The following is a 7,499-nucleotide window of genomic DNA, read 5'->3' as shown; positions in this document are numbered from 1 at the left end:
GCTTCCTGGTGGCTGCTTAGGAGGGTTGACTAATTCCGAGAAAGGACAATCCTGAGCCGTTCCAGCTCCTGGCAGCGAGAGCTGTGACGTGGGGCATGTGACCAGAGGTGCTGAGACAAGCCAAGGATGCTCCCTTTCCAGGCTGCTCCCTGGCACTCTACAGCCTTCAAGCTGGGAGCCAACGACATGTGACACTGCCCCCCGAAAGAGCTGCCCTGGCCCAGGGGTGTCTGCAAGAACCGCCAACTGTCAACACACCTGAGTTTTCTTTTGTCATCGGGCCTCGCAGAACCCTCCCCACCGCCAGCCTTCCCCAAATTCCATCTTCCCTGGACCCAGAGGACGCCATGGATAGGACCTCTTAGGGCACAGGATACATTTGTATCCCCAAACAAGGAGCCATCAGTTATGGAAAATGTGAAGGATGAGGCGTTTTCTTTCTTTCCCGAAGTTCCTGTCAGCACCCAAATGCGACCGTCTGCCCTCTCCAACATATGGAAGAAAAGGCTGCTACTTCTTTGCCTCCTCTTACTCGCTCCTCTCTAACAGGGAACAGAGTACCCGTTCATCTGCACAGCAAGGGCAGTTCTTGGTTAGGCCTCTGCCCTCACCTGGAGGAATCGCCAGTGGATACCTTTACCCCGGTTACTCTGCTTCCTGGGGAGCCTGTGAGGAAATAGATCTTAAGGTCTGGATCCAGAGAAACAGTAGGGAAAAGCTTGCTTCAAAATACAAGGGGGGCCCTAGCCAGTTTGGCTCGGTGCATAGAGCATTGGCCTGTGGACTAAAGCACTGGTTCGCAACCTTCCTAATGCCGTGACCCTTTAATACAGTTCCTCATGTTGAGGTGACCCCCAACATGAAAATTATTTTCGTTACTACTTCATAACTGTAATTTTGCTACTGTTATGAATTGTAATATAAATATCTAAATGCAGGATGTATTTTCATTGTTCGCGACCCACAGGTTGAGAACCGCTGGACTAAAGGGTCCCAGGTTCATTTCCGGTCAAGGGTGCATGCCCGGGTTGCAGGCTCTATCCCCAGTGGGGGATGTGCAGGAGGCAGCCAATCAATGATTCTCTCTCATCATTGATGTTTCTATCTCTCTCCCTCTCCCTTCCTCTCTGAAATCAATAAAAATATATTTTAAAAAATACAAGGGTGTCCAGGGGCTCATCCACCACTTGGCCCTAAAGAGAATGGGTCATTTTATTCTGCATTCCCACCTCCCGTGTCCTTAAATATCTCTTTAGAAGCCAAGGTCCACTAAAAAGTGTAATGACTAATATGGATGATGAACCTTGAGCATGGAGATCCTGAGACACTGATGGGCAGACTGACACACTGGCTGACTGACTAGAGAGACTCCCAATTAAACCCACATCCCACCTGGACTGGCTCCAGCAGCTTACTTCTCACGGTCACCAACTGAAGTATTTTGTTTTGTTTTTAAAGGGGAGGAAAGTGACTTTAGGGAAAATCTGTAGCTTGAACATAGCCATCTACCTCCTTCCCCTCCCAATTCACCACTAAAAATGCCAGTAAAACATTTCCTTTTCTTAATACATAAACCTAAAGGCTGGTAGAGTGTGAGAGGGGGCACTGAGAGCAAGATTCTGGCAGACAAGAAACACATGGACATAGTCCCCATGCCAGAAGCTGAGAACCAGTTTGATTTACACCGAGAAATCCCCCAAAGTCTTAGAAATTAGCAGCAACAGCTACCTCTGGAAGCAGGGGCTAAGTGAGATGGCCGAAATAAATCGGATCGGTGGAAAGTCGGTATTTTAGACTCAGGTTCCCAAAGCCCCTACCAGGATGGTCATGTTCGACAACTGGCTGCCTTTCTCCTAAGAGGTCTTGAAGACCTCTGCAACCCCCACACTGTGTGCTTTCATTACCTTTTTTTTTTAAATGAAAGGAAGGAGTAAAGTGAGAAGAGAGGATTCACCATTGAGGAGCATGGCAAGGGCCAATTTCCCCTCTTCCCCTCTCTCTGGACCCAGGCCTTCTAAGTCCAGGATGCACTGTGAGCTCAAGGTTCCGAGCCAGCCCTGCGGCAGCACAGGAAACGTCAGTGGGAACGGGAGCTCTGTGGCAAGGACTTCGCAGCGTGGCTTCCGGGAAAGCACTTAAACGGGTCCATCCAGGAACTCCCTGTCCTCCTTCTTTGTGCCAGGCCACAGGCCCTACTGGACGTCCTGATCCTCAAGGCTACTGTGCCTCTGGCCAGCACAGCTGACGGTCATATCTCCGGCCAAGTCTGAGGCCACTCCCAGCTCCACCTGGGTTGTGAAGGAGAAGAGCCTTTCCCTGCTTGGCCCAGGCCTGCTGGTTGAAATCGAATAAGTCACACTCCTTGTCACCAATGTACTGGCAGCCATTTTTGCTGTCATTTCTGCCTGCTCTGGTCAAGGCTCCTCTTGCTTAGCGTTTGCCCAGGCTCTCTGTTGTCAGAAAGCACATTCCAGTTCAGATATTCGCTCGTCCTTTCTAGGAATTTCTTCTGCAAAGTGGCTTTTCCCCAGCTCTGCTTCAGGCCAGCTCTAGCACGCCAGGTCCTGTCTGGGGCTCTTCGACTCCAAAACTCACATTTCTCGATTATCAAGACAAAGACACTGATCTGGCTCCAGGAAGCCTGGTAGACCAAATCATGGCTCTTTTAACTTTTTAAACGAACCCTGTTTTGTTTTTCATTTTAATGCAGAACCCTTAAGTTGCCTACCTGAACGCTAGTTGTCATCTTTGGGAGACCAGGGATTTCTAAACAAGTTCTAGAAACTGTTACCTGAAATAGGAACTCTGTGGGCATTTAAAAATATATGCTAGCGGGCCAGTGCACAAAAGTCGTGCACGAGGGGAGGGGACGCGGTTCCCCTCAGTCCAGCCTGCACCCTTTCTAATTCGGGACCCCTCAGGGGATGTCTGACGGCCGGGATTAAGCCTAAACCAGCTGTCGGACATCCCTTTCACAATCCTGGACAGCTGGCTTCTAATCGCTCACCTGCCTGCCTGCCTGGTCACCCCTAACTGCCCCGCACCCTACCAGCCTCATCACCCCGCCCCCACTGCCTCTGCTTGCCGGCTTGATCTCCCCTAACTGCACCCCCTGCCAGCCTGGTCGCCCCTCATGCCCCCCCTCCCCGTGCCGGCCTAGTCACCCCACACAGCCTGCTTGTTCAGTTGTTTGGTCGTCCCTCACTACCTCCCCTGCTGGTCTGGTCATAGACCAGGCTGGGGCTTCTAATCTGGGGTCCTGCCTGGGGCTCTTTGACTCCAAAACTTTGTCGATTATCAAGACAAAGAAACTGATCTGGCTCCAGGAAGCCTGGTAGAATGGAGCCTGGCACACAGCTTCGGCGTGAGGGTTAATTTGCATACTACCTCTTCATTATATGGGGTATGTATGTGTGTGTGTATGTATATATATATATACATATACTAGAGGCCTGGTGCATGAAATTCATGCATAGCTGGAGTCCTTAGGCCTGGCTGGTGATCAGGGCTGATCGGGACCAGGCCAATCAGGGCTGGGCTGGAGAGGAGGTGACGGTCGCCAGGCTGACTGCGGAAGGAATGGATGCCAGATGTCGACACCACCATTGTCAGCGCCCCACCACGGTACGGTTTCCCACCTCCTACCCTCCTCCTTCCTTCACCGCTGCACTGCCACTACAGTGGGCCAATCAGGGCCTGCTGGGCAGGGGGAGGGACAAGACACAAGAGGTCAACCACCAGCCCCAAGGAGGGAGCCAGCCCTCAGCCCCCCTGGGAAAGGGGCTGCGTCAGCTGCCACCCACCTCTGGTTCCCTGTCCTAGCCCAGGGGCTGGGGGGAGGGACCACGGGAGGTTAGCCAGCCAGGGGAGGTTGGCTGTGGGAGTGCACTGACCACCAGGGGGCAGCTCCTACATTGAGCGTCTTCCCCCTGGTGGTCAGTGCGCATCATGGCGACAGGTTGTTCCGGTCGCTTAGGCTTTTATATATAGAGAAATATTGATATACGTGTGTGTGTGTGTGTGTGTGTGTGTGTGTGGTTTATTGATTCCAGAGAGGAAGGGAGAGGGAGAGAGAGAAACATCAATGATGAGAGAGAATCAGTGAGCAGCTGGCTCCTGCATGCCCCCTACTGGGGATTGAGTTCACCCTGACCTGGAATGGAACCATGATCTCTTGGTTCAGAGGTTGATGCTCAACCACTGAGCCACACTGGCTGGGCTCTGTGGGCATTTTGCTTGTGAGGATTTGAAGTCTCTGGATGGTTGTCCTTGGAAAATCTTGGATTCTAGTTTTTTGTATGGGACTCCAGTCTACACACTCCCAGAGCACCTATGAAGCATAGGATAGGCCCCTGTGAGAGGTTCACACCTGTGTTTTCTGTTCTTAGCCCTAGAGCAGCTCCCTGAAGCTGGTTTCCTGCGGCACTGTGCACTCATTTAGATTGTAACCTCTGGGCATCAATTCCTGAATCAGCTGTGTGATCCCAAGCAGGTCACTTAACTTGTCAGTTTACTCATCTGGGGGTAACAACAGTACTTGCCTCGTGCATTTGTATATTAGTTAATACGTGTACATGCTTAGAATGGAGCCCGGCACACAGCATATGCTCAATGAGGCTATTGTCATTAGCCACTCCTGCCCTTCAAGGAGGAGCCAGCTCGTTACCCATTCCCTCCTCTGCTGACCTCTGCGCCTAGTGCCACTGTCGGTACATTCATCACCCTCGAGTGTCCCCCACTCATCAGGACAGAAGCTGTATCTTAACCATCTGAGTATTTCCTAGCATCTGACATGAAGCTTGGCATTTATGTGTGCAATCGCTGTGGAGTCAATAGCCTTTAGAGGACAGAGAACAGCAAGCAGTTCTGAACTGCTCAGAGGGGTTGACTACCTTGGTTTTCATTAACTTGTTTCTCCATGTATGGAGGGATCTGTGGAGAAGAGGGGTGCTGGATGAGGAAAGAAGGGAGGGAACTGAGTCAATGTGGCTGATCCCAGTCAACAAGGCGGCCAGTCCCATTTCTCTGTGTTATGTGACCTTTTTACGATGTCATTTTCAAGACTGTTTCCCAACAAGAGAACCCTGCCTCCCCAAAGCTTCCCTTAGCACTGTACCACCCAGAGTCTGTTGACTACAGAGATTTGTTTGCAAATACTATGGCAACCCCAGGAGCGCTTGCAAGCCTAAAGCAGCCTGCCAGCAATAAAGCTCGGGGCTGGAAGCATCAAAGCCCGCGGGACTCCCAGCCTCACTGATAGGGTCTGAAAGGCATCTGTTTTATGTTCCTGAGCAAGTATTGCACCATGATGTCTCAGGACATTTTTCTCCTTCAAAGGTCTCATATCCCTGTCCTAAGGGACATTTTAAAAACCCATTTTTCTTGCCAGCATTATAGTTTAGCTTCAGGGCCTCACGGAGCGGATTTTTCTACTTTCTTTTGATGTTCTGGTTTTAATAGAATGCTACATCAAATGTGATTTCTCATTGGCCATATCCCTTTCCCTTTAACTGCTTAGTGGATTGCAGATATGATGTATCTTCAAGTATAAAGAGCTTTTGGGGAAGGTGTTTCCAGGAAACACTGAAAAAAGAGAGGGGACGTGATACAGAAAGAAGGAAACGAATAAATAGTTCCTGACAGCGCCCATTTCTGCTGTGAAGAACTGGATCATGAACCCATTTGTAAACACAAAGAGTCTCTTAGAATGTGCACCTCAAAGTTACCAAACCCAAGGGGCAAGGGACCTAAAGGATTTATACACCAATTTTTATCAGACATTGTTTGAGGACTGCTGGGTGGGCAAGATGGGACTAATCCCCAGGTACTCCTTACCTGCTGAGAGAAAGACCTAAGGTGTAAGAAATCTGACAGTACCATGGTAACACCAGAGGAAATATGGACAAGGCACCAACAGCAACCTAGAGGTGCTTGCCACTTGGCCCTATGCCCAAGTTTGGAGGATTCTGCCCTTTGCACTTGTATATTTTATCTTCCTTATCCCAGGCAGAATGGTTGTTGCTAATAGGCACATGAGATTTGTCCTTGGCAAGAGTTTCTTTCCCACTAACTGTCAGTCCTACCTGACTGTATGTATAGCACCACATGGCACTTGAAAGGGGGTTACGTCTTGTCAGTGTGGGGGAGAAAAAATAATTTTTCATCTACCCTTCTAAGTTCTTCTGTCTGGTTTAATAATCCAATTGACATGAGACAGATTAACAGAAAAAAATAACCAAATGGATTACCTATATACATACGGAGGTTCCATAAGAATAGGGGACCGGAGGGCAAATCAGGCTTCTATGCCATTCTGGACTAAGGAGAGCGAAGCAGGGGTCTGGGGTCAAAGGGAAGGATTTTAAAGGCAATTTATGGGTTGATGTAAAAGAGCAAACATGTGGTAAACAAATTCTTTCTGGTTCACCCAGGAAAAAAAGAACACAGAGAAGAATCTAACAAACAGACTTAATAGACAAAGGACTATATTATTCATGGCACAGCAAATAGCATAAACATCAGAATATTTGTGCCAGTCTCACAAGTCTAAATTCCCACAAGGCAATAAAAAGAGAGCCGCGTAGCACCTGCACCTGCAGAGGGCTGCTTAACCTGAATCTTATAATGGCCAACAAGCAAACCTGCCTGGCCTTGACTCCAGTGGGAAACACATTTTTTTATACCAGACAATAGGCAAACTTCACTTTGCTCTCGAAGGAGATGCTATCTCTATATGTTCTTATTGATATCAGAGAGGAAGAGAGAGGATGAGAGAGAGAGAAACATCAATGATTGAGAGCGCAACATAGATCAGCTGCTTCTTGCATACCCCCTAATGGAGATCGAGTATGCAACCTGGGCATGTCCCTGACTGGGAATTGAACTGGCAACCTTTCAGTGAATAGGACGCTGCCCAACCAACTGACCCACACCAGCCAGGGCTAGAAAGTGTTTTTAAATGAAAAAATATCAAAATGTGTGAGATGCAGCTAAAGCAGTACTTAAAGTTAAATGTATAGCAGTAACTGCCTATCCTATATAATAAAAGGCTAATATGCAAATAGACTGAACAGCAGAACAACCGAACAACCAAAAAACCAGTCGCTATGACATGCGCTGACCACCAGGGGGTATGTGCAAAACATGGCAGGAGTTGTCAGCGGTGGGATGGTGGAGCAGGTGAGCAAGGGCGCCAGACCAAGGCAGGGCACCAGTTGCTATCATCGGGTGAGCCTCTGGTGGTTACTGAAAATTCTTTGCTCCCACATGCTGCGGTCCTGCCTGGCGCTCGCACCTGCTGCCAGTGCCGGCCCTACTTGCACCCGCTGCTGGCGCAGGAGCTGCTGCTCACACCTGCTGACAATAACCAGCACCGGTCCTGATCACTTGGCGCCATCAGCAGGTGCGAGCAGTGGCTGCTGGCTCTGATTGCCCCCGAGGACTTCTCCACCTTGCCCTGCTCCTGAGAAGCAATCGGGGTAGCAGCTGCCACTCGCCCA

This window comes from Myotis davidii, unplaced genomic scaffold (genome assembly GCF_000327345.1).
Source record: "Myotis davidii unplaced genomic scaffold, ASM32734v1 scaffold496, whole genome shotgun sequence".
Classification (NCBI taxonomy): Eukaryota; Metazoa; Chordata; class Mammalia; order Chiroptera; family Vespertilionidae; genus Myotis; species Myotis davidii.
This window is presented reverse-complemented; position numbering follows the sequence as displayed.